The sequence below is a fragment of the Parasteatoda tepidariorum genome, chromosome 4, assembly GCF_982258835.1.
Source record: "Parasteatoda tepidariorum strain Cologne lab strain chromosome 4, Ptep-v5.0, whole genome shotgun sequence".
Classification (NCBI taxonomy): domain Eukaryota; kingdom Metazoa; phylum Arthropoda; class Arachnida; order Araneae; family Theridiidae; genus Parasteatoda; species Parasteatoda tepidariorum.
Genome location: NC_141758.1, coordinates 80,553,950 through 80,572,173, shown reverse-complemented (window position 1 = coordinate 80,572,173; position 18,224 = coordinate 80,553,950). Strand labels below are relative to the sequence as shown.

Genomic DNA, 18,224 nt, shown 5'->3' with positions numbered 1-18,224 from the left:
AGTAATTATAATGTCAATGTACCACCATTTAAAATTAATAACCTTTTAATTGACACCTTTTAATACCATATAATTACCTTTTATATTTTCTACACACATAATAGAATTAGAAGAACAATTCTGAAATTTTTATTGATTATTGTTTATATATGCAAAAGAATAAACTATCAAATCTTTAAAATAATACTCTTTTATTAACAGACATTTATTATATCAAAGATAAAATAGGAAAACAAATATGTAACTAAGCCTAACTCAGTAACGTGGAAATCTTTAACTACTTTATCACAGATAATTAAAATTATAGAATGTCGTAAACGTTTAAAAATACATTGATGCAATATTATAAACAGAAAAAAATTATTTAAAACAATTAACTTACTTTATTTACTGAATCAAAAATGAAGAGCTTAGAATAGCAATAGAAGATACCCTTGATTACGCCTGTAAGCAACAAACTATGTATACCTCCGCAGTGTTGCCAGAAATTAAGATTAAAAAGTAGCGAATGGGAGCTCCAAAAGTAGCGGATTCGAACATTTTGGGCACGTTCCAATATTCGCACCGGTGTAACCGGTTGCACTGGTTTGCCGCACCGACCGTTCCAATATTAAAACCAGTTACACCAGTGCACTGCACCGATCGTTCCAATATTCAAACCAGTGTCACCAGTTACGCACGAAGTGCACCAGGTTTCTGGTCGGTTTGGTCAGTTCGCATGACGTCATTACCCTTATTTGTTTACAAACTTTATTGTACTGCTGTTGAGATCGTCATAATTTTGCTGTATTTTTGAATGGATTTTAATATAAATTTGTTATAAAAACTTTTTTATCATTGAAAATAAATTTTCTTGTAATAAGTTGAAATATAATAATTATTATTGGAAATGTATTCTGTAGATGAATCGTCTTGATGTTGTTTATAGCAATGGATATCATTCATAAACGTTTTATTTCTGATATTAGTATGTTTTTGTTTTCAAGACTAAGAATTCATCTGAATTTTGATACGTGTGGTGATTAGATTTACTTGATAGATTCACATCGAAAGAATTTTGACTTGTGATTTTCAATAAACATATCGTTTTGTAAATCAAACAACTATCCAAAGCAATGTTAAATTTGTAATAACGATAGAACTTTAAAATCAGTAAGAAATGTATTGCTTCATATGCATTCATAAACATTTTCATCCAATGTATATTGTTTTTAAAATAAACAAATCCAATCAATATTTGATTGTTAAATACATTTCTTTTGTGTTATAAATTTTTCTTATATCCTTTCTATATTCCATAACAGACCTGGAACGATGAATATTATCCTAGCTTAATAACAAATTTTGCTTTTAGTTTTTACTGTATTATACATCATATGAGTGTCATTAAAGGGACTGACCTAAGTTGTTAAACTAGGCCTTCAATCTATTATGCTTATAATTAGTATTGTATGTATTTCTATTTCTTTTTTTAATATTGAATCATTTCTGATAACCACAACATAGTAGTAATGATATGGAAATCTATCCTGATCTGTACCTCCTTCAGCACACATGCAAATCAATGTCTTAGATTAATAACAGATGATATTATATAAAAGTTTAGTTTTTGCAAAAGGATCTTAAATAGAGCCCAACGACAAAGGTCGTTCATTGGCCTGTGTTATTAGAACTAGACTTTTAATGCCAAAGGTTTTTAACATTTATATTTCTTTCATAATTGTTAACTAAAATAAATTCTGAAAATCACAATATAATAAACATTTTAGTATTATATTATGACATTATAATTTTGAACAATATGAAGATTTTATATGTTATTGGTAAATTTTTAATTTAAGCTTTGATTCTGTTTAAAATTTTAAAAAAATCGACTTCTATTTAAATTTCTTATTAGTTCATTGCTTTTTGTTTCAAGATTTCTATTTCTTAATGATAATTATTTTTTAATTCAAGCTATTTATTACGTGATTATTGATCTATACGTAATATAAATATTTATTTTTTATAACACTAACTTGAAAATTTCTGAAACACTTATTAATAACTGTTGTTTTGTATACTTTTTTTTTTTGAATTATACTACTAAATCTAACTTTTGGCAAAATTTTTTTAAAAAAAGACTGAAATAAGTGAATTATTGACTAGCTTGTGTCATCTTAAACTTTCGGGATAATATTTGAACTTAGTTTAAAAGTTTGATTTAAAACATTTCTGACAAATACAACTTAATAGTTATGACAGGGAGATTTAACTTTATGTGAAACATCTTTGTATACATCATTGTTTTACACTAGTTGCAAACAATAGTTAAGTTTATCTGAAACGATTTTAAACTTGATGGCAAAGGTTGCTGTCACTATGTGTAATTATATTACTACAAATTTAAATATTTCTGTCCAACATGGAAAATTTTTTATTACAACAATATCTGCAGATTACAATATTAGTGAATTTCTTATTTTTGAATGTAAACAAAAAAAAAAAAACGCTTTAAACTTTATCATTACTAGTTCATTTCTTGTTTTGTTGCAACATTTTTGTTTCTTAATTTTTTTAAATAATTTAAGTTTTATATATATATTTTACAATAAAATGATATTGTTGTGTTAAAACATTTTTTTTAATTAAATACTATAATTGTATAGTTGTGATGGAATACTAAAGCTCCCACTTGTAGCAAAATTATAATAATATCTTTCTCTCTTTTTAACACAAACTTATTTCAGGTAAGTATGTTATCTATTTATAAATATTTCTCCCATGTGGCACCATGGTATTTCTCTATATATTAGCAACACTGTTTAGTGTTTCAAAGTAAATTTTAAACAGCATAAGTGCTTCACAGTAGAATTCAAGAAAAGTGACTTGACAACTATTTTCTTTCTATTGCTAATACGAATTTCAAATAACTGGTAAAATAAAAAAAAAATTTTGAAAAAAAGAATTCAACAAGTAGCTTTTCATACCGAAATGTTAACTATATAAAAACTTGCAGTGCCTACATCGCCAAGCTACCACAGCACCTCCACATACCAGGCTAGTGATTCTCAACCTTTTTTTTGTTGCGGCACACTTATAACGATTTCGAAATTTGACGGCTCACAATGAAAAAAGTTAGATTAAAAGTTGTTTAATTACCTATTTTACTCTGTGTTAAATAGTTTGTGATAATAATTTTGAATGTGAAATAAAATATTATGTGCTACAAAATCACATTCATTAAGGGATTAATTATTTCTTTCGACCAATTTTTTATTATTTAGTAACAGATTTTTATTTTTTTGCTAGTTATTAATTGTTTGCTTGTTTTCTATAGTTATTAACTGTTATTTTTTTGTGATTTCTTGTGAACTAGTTTTTTTGCTAATTGTTAGCTTAATATTTGTTGGTAATCCTTTGTTAATTTTTTTTTATATGTTTGTTTTTTTAGTTATCCTTTGTTAATTTGTTTATTAATTGCATAGCTTACTTTAATGATTAGCTCTTACTACATTTTTTAAAATCACGTGTCATTTACAATTTAAACACTTCCATCTTATTTTAAGATTGTCAGAGACAATGTAATCACCGACAAAGATGATCACACTGTTATATTTGTAAATTAATAAAAATATTTGGCACTAAGCTTTACAGTTAGTTATGCATTAAGTATTTATTTAGAGTCATCTTGTAATTTTATAGAAATAAACACCATAAATAAAATATGGTTTTATAATATGTAATTAGGTTCAGTAAAGTTTAATAATTTTTTCATGATACCTTAGAGCATGGCCTAAAATTAATTTATTCACTTAAACCCGCTTTTCAGTTAAGTATTTTTTATAATTTGTGTGTGGGTAATTTTGAAAACCAGAATTTTCAGAAAATCTTTATCTTGTGAATGGGAAAATTGAAGTGAAATATATAAATACTATATATTTTGGTTTTATTATCCAGTATTAGGAGGGATTTTTTTTACCATACAGTAATCTAATTTTTTCCTCTGTGTTAACTATTTTGCTAAAATTGTGATCAAAGTACTTTCAACTGGGGCAACAGCTAAAAAGTGAAAAAAATTTGGTTAATATATTTTTTAAAACTAATTATGCTGTTAGGATTGGAGGTGGGTTTGAAGTATTAAAATATTTAAATACTGATGTGCTCTGCATTCGACTTGATTACCGTTAAAGTTTAAATATTGTACAAGATAATTTTGAAAGGTGACATAGCTTCTCGCCAAAGGTGGCTAGTATAAAAATATCTTACAATATGTTCACTAATAAAAATTACCTAACTTCTTTTTTTTTTTTTTTTTTTTTTTAAAAACTGCAGCTAAGAAAGAAATCTTACAACTGGATTTTGATCTTTTTAGTCTTATCTAACATATGGTTATTTTTAATTTCTGTTAGAGGAACTGAGGAAGTTTCACTTTAAAATTTCTTCATGTAAACAAATTAGCTTTCGTGAAAAATTTCACTATGAAAATATATTCATTACACAGTTGAAGTCAATTTGCTCATAAGCATTGCACCACATACCATCTCTATCAAAATAGAAGCTGTGATAATTTTTCTGAATTCTGGCAATCAAATTTTAAACTTATTTTGACTGTTTGTCATTGACATTTAAGCTTACAATGAGAAACATTTCAAAGATGCCATCTCATGTATTTGAAATGCTATCAAATTTACATTTTAAAAGATCTTATTATATTAAGATAAAGTTTCTCTCTTGAGAAAATTCATTATGAAAGTAAGTTTATTATATATTTAAAATCAATTAATTACGCTATTTACATGAAAAATTAAGCTTAAAGCAAGCTAAATATTTTTTTTTTTTAAATTTAAAAAATCAAAACTCACTCTGGGCAAGGAGGAAAAGAATAGTGTATAACGATTAATTTTTCGAAAATATGATTTCCAAAATATTTCAAAGAAAAACAATGAAAATTGTACTAAGCAGATTTTTATTTTTCTCTTTAATTTTGTTAAATATTCAAATGTAAAACTTACTGAGATGATGGATGCATTTTAAAATAAACATTTAAATAGGAAAAATATGCAATAAGAAACAGAAGTTTTACTTTCTATCAACTAAACTTAAAAAATAAATAAGATAAACTGAAACTAATCATGATATTTTGCTTTATTATATGAAACAGCTTTACAAGTCTAGAAATATATATTCTTTAACAAGTAATGCAAAAATAGAATGGTCAAGAAATAAATACAATAGAACAAAAAATGAATTTGTTATCACTAATATATTTTTCTCAAAGATTCCGAAAGAGGAGAGCGTCTGCTTCTGGTTGCTAATGGCAACCAGAACTGACCTAACCGCACCGATCGTTCCTAAATTACGGTGTGAACTGAGATCACGTGACTAGTTCGCTTTCGTGTAACCAGTGTCACCGGTGCGAATATTGGAACGCAACCTTTGTAGCCCAAAAATAAATCATATATATATATATATATATATATATATATATATATATATATATATATATATATATATATATATATATATATATATATATATATATATATATATATATATATATATATATATATAAATTATATATATATATATATATAAATTATATATATATATATATATATATATATATATATATATATATATATATATATATATATATATATATATATATATATATATATATATGATTTATTTTTGGGCTAGACAACTCTAGACAACTATTGTCAGATTAATAAGGTTCATTACTGGATACGTAATGGAGTAAAACTTGAAAAAAGTAAAAGAAACAATGGACAATTGCAGCATCTCTTAAATTTTCCAAATTATAGTCATTACTTCTTAAGATTGATTTCCTGATTACGAAAATATAATTTTTAACTCTGACAAATAAATATTTATTTAATTATTAATATTTTAATTTGAGCGAAAACGCCCTCACTCGAAAACGACCGCTGATTGGTGTGACGTCATTAGAGCCTTACTCCTCACGACCTTCCCGTTGTTATTATGTATTTTCTTTCTTGCGGTTTTAACTAGCTCTTCTTTAACTTATTTTTTCCAAATTTTCCCGCGTGTATTTAAATGCGTATTTAGCAGCAAATATTTTGAAATCTATTGCATATATAGAATCAAAATGGAAGAGGGGTTTCAAAAAGCTCAAACGGACAATTTTCCGCAAGTTACTGAAGAGATGATTATGGATTTTTTTCGAACGAACCAAGATTTCATTTCGCCTGAAATCAAAGGCATAAAGGCTCAAAGGTATAAATTTGTTTATTTATAAACTGTAGCTGTAAATAAGGGCGTCGGCAAGGAGGTGCACTTGCACTACCCTGGATTTTCTTTAAGCAATTAAAAATAAATAGAAAAGCAATTTAGTTATAAAATTTTATGTAAAAAATTGATTAATCAAACAAGAATTGCAATCATACAGAATAGTTTTAATCTTTTTTTTTGTGGGGATGGTAGTTTGTTAGAGGGTTGCACCCCCCTATATTTTATTCTACCGGCGCCCCTGGCTGTAAATAATTTTGTGTATGAAAATGGAACGGCGATTTGTTATAACACATATAGGTACACGTTAAAATATAGCAAGGATTTAAGTATACTAAAAACATCTTTCCACTTTCATAAAAGTATAAAACTAAACGCTATTCTTACACACTAAATTATTATTACTCACAAAAACAAATAATTATACTTACTCACAAAATTATTATTATAAACGTTATACTTACTCTTTTATTAAAATTATTTTATTAAAAATTAATTTTAATAAAATGTATTATTTTATTAAAAATTAATTTGAATTAAAGTTATTATTTTATTAAAGACCAATTATAAACAACTTTGTAATAATTACAATCAATTTTATTAAAATTAATTTAGTTAAAAATTAATTGAAGTCAATTTTATTAAAAATAATTTATAAACGATTTTATAAAAATAAATAAGCTATTATTTTTATTAAAAATTATTGTTTTATCAAAAATTAATATTTAATAAAATAAAATTAAAGAAAATTAGATTCTAATTTATAAAACAAATTAAAGAAATAGTCAGAGGCAAGCTAGTTATAGAATATTTTTACCCTTTCTACTGTCAAACATAAATACACATCTTCAATTTTAGTATATTTTACTTTAACTACACCTGCTAATGTTTTTTTATCGAATTTTTTTATTAAATTTAAAAATAAGTTTTGCTTCATAATATTTTTTAAAGTGTTAAATCCAAGGTGTAAATAATAACATGAACCATTTTGAAAGATACTGGTACATTTTATGAATGATGTATTAAAAATCAAAAAGATTTTTATTACATTATATTTTAAAGCGTCTAGTTATGCAGATAGTGTGCATATTGAAGGATTTAAAAAAATATTATAGTTTTTATCCCTATTCTGTAAAAAAAAGAAAAAATTTATGTATACTAAATTTTATATTAAATAACTATTTCATAATTTAAGGTTTGCAGAAACTTTTGGAATTTTTACGGAAAAGAAAGATATGAAATAGCGATTAACACAAACTAATATTACATGGACATAGGAAAGCTATAAAAAACTTCTTCTTCTTTATCGACACTATGGCCTTGGGGAGGCCAGGTCTGTCTCAATTGGTTGTTTAGTCTAATAAGATTCTGTTTTTCAGTTTTTAAATCATCTTTTTCACACACACACACACACACATATATATATATATATATATATATTTTAACTTCAGATCAGCAAGACAAACATATGGGGATAATGCTATAGGCTATGTGCAAGTTAAGCGAGAAAGTGATATCTGCATTGTTAAAGGGAAAATGACTCCTGAGCATAAAATAAAAACCAAAGCATATGCAATAACTTTGACATGTGATGAATCTTCTGGGGTCATAAACTCATTAGTGTGCGATAACTGTGCGGCCAGCGCAGGAGGATGCAAGCACATGATAGCATTTCTTTTCTGGGTTCACCGAAAATGTTCGCTACCATCTCCAACAGAAATAGAATGCTATTGGAAAAAATCTAAACTTTCATCAGTTGGTTCATCCCAAAAATTTATTCATGCTTCTAGTTTAGGTAAAAAAGATATCAAAGATCTTCCCCCAAAGTGTCCTTCTATTTTAGAAGCAATACACTTCGATTTTAAAATATATTTTTAAAAAAACAAACGACGTTCAACTAGGCACGTAAACAAGCGTTAAATCACCAAGGAGAAAAAGTGTAAACAAACGCGAGTCAGGCTCGAATGGCGTCACTTTCTTAAAAGTCACGTGACTTCCTTTTTAAACTGAAAACGAAAGTACACGATTTTTAATTGCTCTTAATTAAAAAAGTAGCATTTTTTGGGAGGTAAAAAGATGTTTTTCAGGACTTTTCCATCATTCTGAATTCATTAAGAACATAAAAAAAATTGACTGCAATTGTCCATTGCGTCGCCAATGAAAAACTAGTCTATTACTCATTGAAGTATACCTGTGTTCATGGTGGCAAAAAGTTTGTCAAAAAAGAAAACTGCAAATCTAATCGACAAAAACCGTAAGTAATATATATATATATATATATATATATATATATATATATATATATATATATATATATATATATATATATATATATATATATATATATATATATATATATATATATATATATATATATATATATATATATATTTATTTACTGCGCTAATTTATTTGGCTATATTTCTGTAAAACAGCGCCGTTTGCGAGAAAACACTAACATTGGCTAGCTCGTTTTTTTTCCAGCTTTTTTATATGTAAAAATCAGTCGGAACTGTCTTCGATATTTTAATGTTGGTGCGGTCTTTGAGCTGCATAAGAATACTAAGAGATTTCGACCTCAGCTCGCTTCGTTCCCCAACCTCAAGAACCTTAATTACTCGCACATAAAAATGTTCTCACTAGCTAATTTTTTTTTTAATAAAAATTATCTCGCGTTTCGAGGAAATTAAAAATAAGACCTAACTAGGATCCAATCTCCAACAAGAAATTCAGATAAGTTCAACTTCATGGGCCTACATCTGTGTGTATTTAAAAATAAAAGGCAAAAAATCTTTTTTTGATAAGCAAAATAATTTATTTAATCATTTCTGCTCTGAAGTTCGAAATAGTAGAAAGTACAAACATTCAGCTCGCAGATGAGAAATATGACTTTGCTTTTCTTTGTAACAGCATCAATAATTGTTTCAAACTCGATTGAGAATAGTTTTGATAGTAATTTAGTGAACAAATGAATATTTTGATTTGGACCACGTATGAAACAGTATTTTAAAGCGTCTACGAAGCAACAAATATTTTTAACTAATTTTTTTTTTCATTTATAGTAGCCGTAACATCTGTTGTAAAGTCAAAAAAAAACTATGATAAAAACATAGATTTGCACAAAATTCTCGTAAATATTTTCTTTCCTCGCAGCTCGCCTTAGTTGCTGTGCTTACTTTACTTGCACAGTGAAACCTGTTAAGTTGACCATCTCTATAAGTTAATCACTTATCTAAGATTTTGATGATCAAGTGCAAAACTGGTAAAAACAATTTATTATCATTTTTATAAGATGACTTATCTTATAAAACCATCAAATTGTAGTTCCACTTCTGTTCACTTTACGATAGTTTCACTGTAGTAGCTTTAATAATTTTCTAAACTTCTTTTATAACACGCAGCATATACATTACCTTGTTTATCATTTAAAGTAATTATATTTCCTAGTTATTTTGCAGTTACTATAAATGTTTCGAAAGGTTTAAAATGTTGACATTTTCGAATTAAAAAAATTGTCGTTATTCAGTTTTCCTGACCCCTAAGTGCATTATGTTTCAATTAACTTAGTCATTTTTATTCATAATTTCATTGTTATAGTTAATTATTATTTGAAATTTCATAGTATATATTTTTGTTTTAAAAACAAAATCCATCTTTTGCGTTTCATCGTCATCATTGGGTGGGCCTTGGCCTTCTATGAAATATTTCTTCATGTCGTTCTCCTTGATGCCAATTCTGATTATCATTTGCGTTTGGTAATACGAATTTTATTTTAATATGATAACTATCCAAAACTTAATTTTTATTTGTTTCATTTATTTATTGCATATTTGGCAAAATGCGGTGAAAAATAATAACTGTAACCATAGCAATACATATTATAGCTTCCTTTAAAAAAAAATAATTTCATCATTTACAACGGGCAAATCTAAGCTCTAGAGCAGGGACGGACAAACTTTTTTGGTCGAGGGCCAAAAATCGAGAAAAAAAATGTTTGGTGGGACAAATAAAACTTTTAAAATTTAAAAAAAAAAGCGATATACAAGTTTTAATTTAAATATTTAGTGAGATGAATGAAATTGCGATTTCGTTTTTAAAAGTTCCTTATATTAAGGTTCGAAGCGAGATGTGCCTATTTTACGGAACATGGCTAAATGCTTTTCTGTTAGTCCACTTCTGAAATGATTCTTTCTAAGGTTCAAAGTTGAAAACTCTTGTTCACATATATAAGATTAAGCAAACATAGAGCTGATTTTCTGGGCATGAAATATTAAATTTCGGAAACTAGCTTTTGCTAATGATTTGTAAAACTTTGGCATATTTAGAAACAACTGCTTCAGATGATTGTTAGATTGTCCGCTCGTTGGATCTTAAAATGCGTAGTCTGCCAAATGTGAAGTACAATTTACCTATATTAGATTCCTCGAGAAAGACAAACGCTAGTTAGAGCCAATCTAAGACTATTCTATGAAGAACTTCTGCTTTCAACATTTTACCAATTGAAGCTGTCTGTGCTAACTATTTCCATCAATTTATGTTTTGTAGAACAAAAATAGAGAAAGTAAAAAGGTCATCAGTACTTTGTTAAAAAAGGAAAAACAGAAATAATTTTAAATAGTTGACAAGAAAATGGATGTTTGTTTATGTATATTGCCACTGATCGGCAAATTAAAATTATATCCGCGGGCCGGATAAAACCTTCCGGCGGGCTACAGTTGGCCCGCGGGCCGTAGTTTGCCCATCCCTGCTCTAGAGAAATATAAAAATTTTCCTATTTTTCGTGCAACTGTGAATAGATCGTGATTTACAAAAGTGAAATGAATTCATTAAAAAGCATTTAACAGTACGATATTTTTTGGAAACTCATTGTCATTCACAACAACTATTTTCATTCATCAGGTAAAATTGGCGATCGAAATGGGCTGCAGGTGGCGTAGAGCAGAACTCTTTTCCTATGGCAACACTTCACATGCTTTCCCCATTAGCGTGTGGAAAGTCATAGAGGAAGGAAGTACGTTAGTTTCTCTCTTGATTTTCATATAGATTGAAATCTTTTAACTTGAAAAACTATATGGAACTGAAAACTACATTAAACATAGTTCTAAAGAAAAGTATTATGGAAATTTTAAAAAATATTCTTATTAAATAAAAAGGAAGAATATTAAGAAAAGGGAAAATATCGTAGTACATTCCTATACAACTGAAAAGAGGAGGAGAGGGAAGGGAGAAGGGCTAAAGGCATGAAACCGGTCTCTCCCCAGATGGCGTATTCGAGTGTTGCGATCGCGAATGACTCTGGATTTAATTTTTCTGAGTTTCAAAGCGAGTAACGTGATTTTTTTTCTCCAGAAGATAAACGATTAATAATAGTTGGAGTTAAAAAACATTTTCTCCATCATACTCTCCGTGCATTTTTCCATATATATCTTTGCGATTTCTTGAGTCTACGATTTGAAACATAAACATGGAAAGATTATAGACTCCATCAGTAAAACATATCAAGAATCCAAAACTGAAGCGAGAACGTTTTCAGTAACAACAACAAAAATGTCCTTTTTAAAAATGGTAAAGAAGCTGCAAACTTTCAGAATCATTTTATAATGGGAAGGGAAAAAATTAATATATATATATGTATTTCAGTAAGGAAAAAAAGTAGCGAATATTTAAGATTTGTAGCGTTCGAAAAATAATAAGTAGCCCAAAAAGTAGCAAGTAGCGAAAATTCAATTTTCAGTAGCGGGGACTTTTAAAAGTAGCCCAATCCGCTACTTGTAGCCCAATCTGGCAACACTGATCGCAGGTATTAGTCTCATACAACAACGCCCCCTATAGTTCGTTGCGATCGCGAATAGTTTGAAAATTAGGTTGTCTCTGAAGAGGTTTTATATCTAACTTGCCAATGTCGCATCTTATCTTCGTTCTCAGGAAATTTATGCATTATTAAGACATGTGACACAATGACGTAAAAGAAATTACTTTTATTTTATATATTAAACTTAAAATGATAATGTTTCAAATGTTAAATTTTGTACTATATGCATGTTTTTATCAAAATATTGCGAAAGAAAGATACATTTCTTTTATTTTATAAGTATTTTTCAAGAAAACAATTTGAGCACAAATGTGCACAATTCACTTGTCCGCCATGTGATTACTTTAGAATGCTGCCAGATTCAAAAAATTTAAAATTATCAAAAATGAAACGGCAATATGTAGACTTTGGCTATTTTTGAACCTATTTTTAAAATTAAAATATGCAATTCATAAAAAAAAAAAATTCACTTAAAAGTTGACACTTCCTTGGAATTGCCCCTTACCTCGTACGCTCAACGAGCGTAAAGAGAAATCTAGTTTCCATGACAAACGGTAGCGTTAAACGTTTAACGCAACCTTGTTGGAAGTCGCTTAAGAAGTTTCACTTTAATTATATTCTTTATAAAGAAATATGCTTCTTTAAAAGGTGACAAGGGACTTTCAAAGAAGCAAAAATTTTTCAAAAAATCGATATTTTATATTTTTGAAATTTAGACATTTAATTGAACATTTAAAAAAAAAATTTTCTGGAATAAGAGCAAAATTGATGAAGTTATGGCCATTTCACTTTTGACCACGCCCCTTTTTTTACCTTTTTTTGTCTGCAGGTAACTGTTAAAATTAGTTTAGTTTAAAATTAATTTAAAATTAGTTGAATATTTTGTTAATTTTTTAAAAAAAATTTAAAGTATGTAATTATTAAACTAGTTCATTGAACAATATTTATAGGTATTTATATTAACGTGTAGTTTACCAAAACTGCACGAAATGTCTTTTTTGAGAAATTTACAATTTTCAAACTGTTCCAGCGTAATGATTTTTCATTCTATTGACCTGAGAATTTAATGCTATATATTTATGAATATTATAAACATTTTGTTGGAAAAGTTTTTTGAATTAAGTGAATAGTATTTTTTTTATACATGATATTTTATAGAGGTATCATGATTTTTTCCTAAAAATGTAGGTTTTTTACTGTTTTTTTAATGTTATTTGTTTCTATAATAAAAAATAAAAAAAGTACTTCCAACAATTTTTTCAATATTACCTAATATGTAATATTTTAAAAGAATTTTGTCATTTTGACAAAATTTCAGACGCGAGGAGTAATATAAAAAAAACATAAAAAATTGAAAAATTTAAATTTTTTAATTTCTTAAATTTTGAAGAATTTTTTGAAATTTTGTATAAAAGTTGTTTTTAGCAATATAAATGTATCCTGAAAATTTCAAGCAAATCCCTTTATAATTTCAAAAAAAAAAAAATTGAAAGCCCCTTGTCGCCTTAATAACCATTTTCAACGTTTATTGCAGTTTCTCTAAATTTTCATTTCGAAGTAATCCATAATTCAGCTTATTTGAACTTATTTATATTATTTATTTCAATTTATTTATTTTTAACTTATGTACAGTCGAGAAAGAAAAAAAAAAAACGAATCACTCTGAATAACTTTTGTTCCAATGATCGGATTTTCACGAACTAAGTGTCAATCTTAATGGTTCTTGGGGGTGACCTCAAATATTCCAACTAATTAGCGATAACTATTAATTAAGTTATGAAATCAGACACAAAAACGTACTTTCTCTGAATAAACACATATTTTCTTTACATATTTGGAATCTAGACACTTTAATTAAGGGGGTAGTAAAATTTTTAAAAAAATTGGGTCGTTATTTGGATTGTAATAAAGGTTTATTTATTTGGCGATAGTCTAGAAAACCGCCAAAAAAAGTCGCCTGCGCAAATGAATATTTTAAGATAACCCATTGACTAATTCAAAAGAGGAATACTTACTTTTACTAGGTTGTTAAACATCCAAGCTCTGACTAAAAAAATTGAAATAATGTTCTGTGATTGCTCGGAGAGATTTAATTAATAGTTAATAGAAAATATCTCAAAGTTTCTAGGCAATAGACAATTTTTAAACTGATTTCTGTCCAAAAAGCAAATTTCTTTTTATTTTAATCTCCTTTGAAAAGAAAATTTGAATAGATTTGTAAATTATTTATGATTTTCTAAGTTTTTAGAATTTAAATACATGAACTTTTTATCTGACATTATTTTGATTATGTTGTTTTTGCTACATTTATTCGAGGATTTCATACTAAAAACAAATTAACATAACATTTTATAGCTGTATACAAAATTTTATGGATAATATTTTTTTAGCTTTAATCGAATCTTCTAGGCAAGAAAGTTTGAAGAAAAAAAAGAGCTAGAAAAATAAAATGTTGATTGTATAGTAATTCTAATACACATTCACAAGATTTTCTATAATTTACGATATTACTTTTTTTCTATAACTGAAAGAATTGCTGAATGTTTACTGGCATTTTAAAAACATTGGAATATGTTATGTTCAAGAATAAGATATTGAAATAATATGTTGTTGCATATTATATAATTCATTGTTTAAAAAATCGCTTCGTTCAGCTAGATATTTAGGTTACATGGTTTTCTTTGGATAAAGATGATTAGCAAATTTTATCTTCATGTTTCGACACATTATAAAACTTACGTTCGCAAAATCACCATAAAACGTCTATCACGCAGCATATTCTTCAATTACGATAAGCTACATTTACCACCAAATAATGCAAATATGATTATTTTTTTCTAATATATCCGATACTCTCTTTTTAAACAGAGTTCGTAAGCAGGGGTCTGTCCAGACGTTTTGTGAAGGGTCCGTTTTTTGAAAATTACTCACATTCTTTCAACCAGGGTCCGTTTTTATGAATTTGTGCAAATAGGGTCCGTTATTGCAAAAAAAAAAAAAAAAAAAAAAAAAAAAAAAATTTTAAGGAGTCTTTAAATTGTAAAGACATACAAGATTATGCTCAACACTGTAAAATTATAATTAAAAAAATTAAAGTTTTAAAAATAAAAAGCAATTGCTGCTTCGAATCTAGAGATGCAACATACAAAAATTTGGTATTTAGCCTATACGCTGAACGCAGAATATTCATTTCGGACGAATAATGGAAGAATCGTCTGCCGAAGACAAAACTTAATTCGTTTACATCAATCTTTCTTGTTTTCTGCCCTGGAAAGGGTTTATTCGATTAACAAAATAATAATGAAGATAAACAAATTTGTGAAGGGTCCGATTAAAAGAAAAATCATTTTGTGAAGGGTCCGTTTTTAAGTTAAAATATTTTGTGAAGGGTCCGTTAACGGACCCAAATTTCTTCTAAACAGACCCCTGGTAAGGTACATAAGATTCTGAAATGGGGGCACAAAAACTTAAAATATAAAATATTTAATTTCATTAACTCAAATATCTGGTCTCAAAATTTTAATTTTAAAGTTACATATAAATTTTACAATATTGATGCTCTTATGTTTTTAAAGACCACATGAATTCTGTTAAAATATTAAAATGCATATGTTCACTTTAACGAGTGTGAAATCCTTATCAAATTAATGATCAAGACCCAAATGTAAAACAGTATAATTTATAATTGATGATAAAAACTCAACTGGTTTCAAGAAACATGAAGAGGGAAGTAAAAGTCGACATGTTTAGAGCGTTCAAATATAATCGCCATTCTCAAGACTTGTCAGGCTTGAATAACTTGTGACTTTCATTATTGGATGCTCAAAAGATGTCGATTTTTATTATCGTCTATTATTTTTAAAATCAAGGAAGCTTTTATATTTTCGACTCAGTTTCTTGGGATTATCCATCTAGTTACACAACATATAAAATTATTTCCATCGATATTAAAATAAGTTTTACAAAAGTTATAGGCACAGGTTCTTAGATTGAAAAAAATAATAATTCACTATTTTTCAAAAAAAAAAAAATCAATGCAGTAATTTATTTTTTTTGAAAGCCTTAACATTTTAATTTAAGGACTTAAAAAAATCCCTCTTACAACTGAAATTTCAACAGTCGAATGTGAAAATGGAATGTCCCCTAGCACCAGGAATCGAAATTAAATAGTTACAAGGACAACTATTTCAAACAAGTTAGCGTTTCCGACCTACTCGAAATTGTTTGAAAAGGTATTTTTTATATATCGATTCCAAAGTTTATTCCACATATATTTTAGGGTATACTTTCGGAGTATTTCGATCGAGTTTATTTTAACACCTTTGTTTGCTTAAAATTATTAAATAATTTGCTTAAAATAAATTATTTAAGCTATATGACTTAATGCTTTTATAGTATAAATAGTAAACGGGGCTTCCATCGCATATCCTTAACAATGATACCGCTATCATTAAATAAATGGAATAAGCTTAGATCAGTAATAAAAGTTAATTTTTTACTCGATCAAATATATGTTTCGATCAAACAGATTTCATTCTGGAAATAACGAAATTATTGAGTAGGTCCCTTGGTGCAAAATTATTCTTATCCTCTTTTGACAAAGTACAGGAAAAATTGGTTTTTACAGTTTCAATTGGCGTCACAGTAGAAAGTATGTTAGCCCTCTTGCCACTTTTTTTTTTTTATCAAAATACGTTCGGAAATTGCGTATTTTTTACTGCATTTTTTTAGTAAATCACATTATTCTAAAATTGTCGCGGTTTCGGAATCTTCTTACAAATTTCAATTTTTAGTATTTCCCACTTAACAAAATAAGGCATTTTCCTGATAACAAATTATACTATAATAATATCTTAGGAATCGTGTTAAAGTAAAAAATTAAATAAAATAGTTTAGTATCATATATTATCCGGAAAAAAATCTACTTAAAGAAAGAGTAAGATATGAAATAATTAGTGAATCACACGTGGTTTTTTAATTAAAAATTTAATTTCACAACTAAGATGTTAGGACATTTAAGGTACTGAGATATTTTAAGATGCTTAAAAATTTTGGCTACGTATTCGACAGCTTTTTATGTTCGGTATCTTTATACTCTATGTAGTGACTTATAAAACATCAACACTATTTTAGATAATCTATGTTGAAGTCACAAAATAAAAAAAAAGGAAAGAAAACAATCAATAATTTCTATTCTTTTTCCGAAAAAAAAATAATAATATAATAATAACAGAATGCTTAGTAAATAAGCAGCTGTTTTGCATTAAATAATTTTTAACAGCGGAATGTTTTTAATTTCTTAACAAGGTTTTATATTCTTAACTAGTAGAGAACAATTCTTTAAAAAAAAAACTAGACTATAATTTAAAAGGAACTTTACGTTAAAGAAAACCTAAATTAAAGTTCTAAAATAATTAATCAGTATATTAATGAAGAAATAATAAACGTCGCAGGGTAGTGGTGCACAACATTTTTCAGTGAAGGGCCACATGCACAGCAGATTGACCAATGAAAGGCCGCATGCCAAACTGTTTAGACCGACTTATTTAAAGCAATTGTTGGTGGTGATTGTTATATAAACATCATTGTTTATATAACGCTAAATTCTTTTTGTCGGTTAACCTTGTAATCTCTTTGCAGAAAATACAATATTTTAAAACGTTTAAAATTAGAAAATGCAAAACTGATTACTTAAGAAGGAAAACAGAATTCTAAAATCCGAATCAATTTATCAGAAAAAATTTAAATAAATTGAAATAATTAAAAAACTATGGAAAAATTGAAATTTTTTTTATCACATTACAAAATACAAAAGTCCATTTAAACATAAATTTTAACGTTAAATTTTTTTTTCATAGAATTAAATTTCAAATAAATAAATATTCCAGTTATTAATATAAATTCAAGTTAAATACTTTGATTTAAAGAAAGTTTATAGGGTTAAAAATGATTAAAACTAAAACAAAACTAAGATTTAGCATTTCTTAGGGAATGTACTTTAACTTTCAGACATTTTTATTTTAAATTAATAATAAGAGGCTGAGAGAGAGAAGAAAAAGAAAGAAAGAAAACTCATTAAATTTTAAGGAACTATATTCCATAATAATAAAAAACTACTAAGATACTTGTTTACAACTTTTTATGACGAATATATTTTTAA

General features: G+C 26.9%; 1 protein-coding gene across 2 annotated transcripts in view; it reads right to left on the bottom strand.

The window, feature by feature from the left end:
• LOC107452138 (uncharacterized) overlaps window positions 1–18,224 on the bottom strand; it is a 110,327-nt gene that overhangs the window by 81,316 nt on the left and 10,787 nt on the right. Inside the window, exon 1 of one of the 2 annotated variants that reach the window (XM_087161463.1) lies at window positions 383–508. The exons of the other annotated variant lie outside the window; for it this stretch is intronic. The gene's annotated coding sequence lies outside the window, so the exon portion shown is untranslated. Of the gene's footprint in view, window positions 1–382; window positions 509–18,224 lie in introns of those variants that run through there. 2 annotated transcript variants of the gene reach the window in all.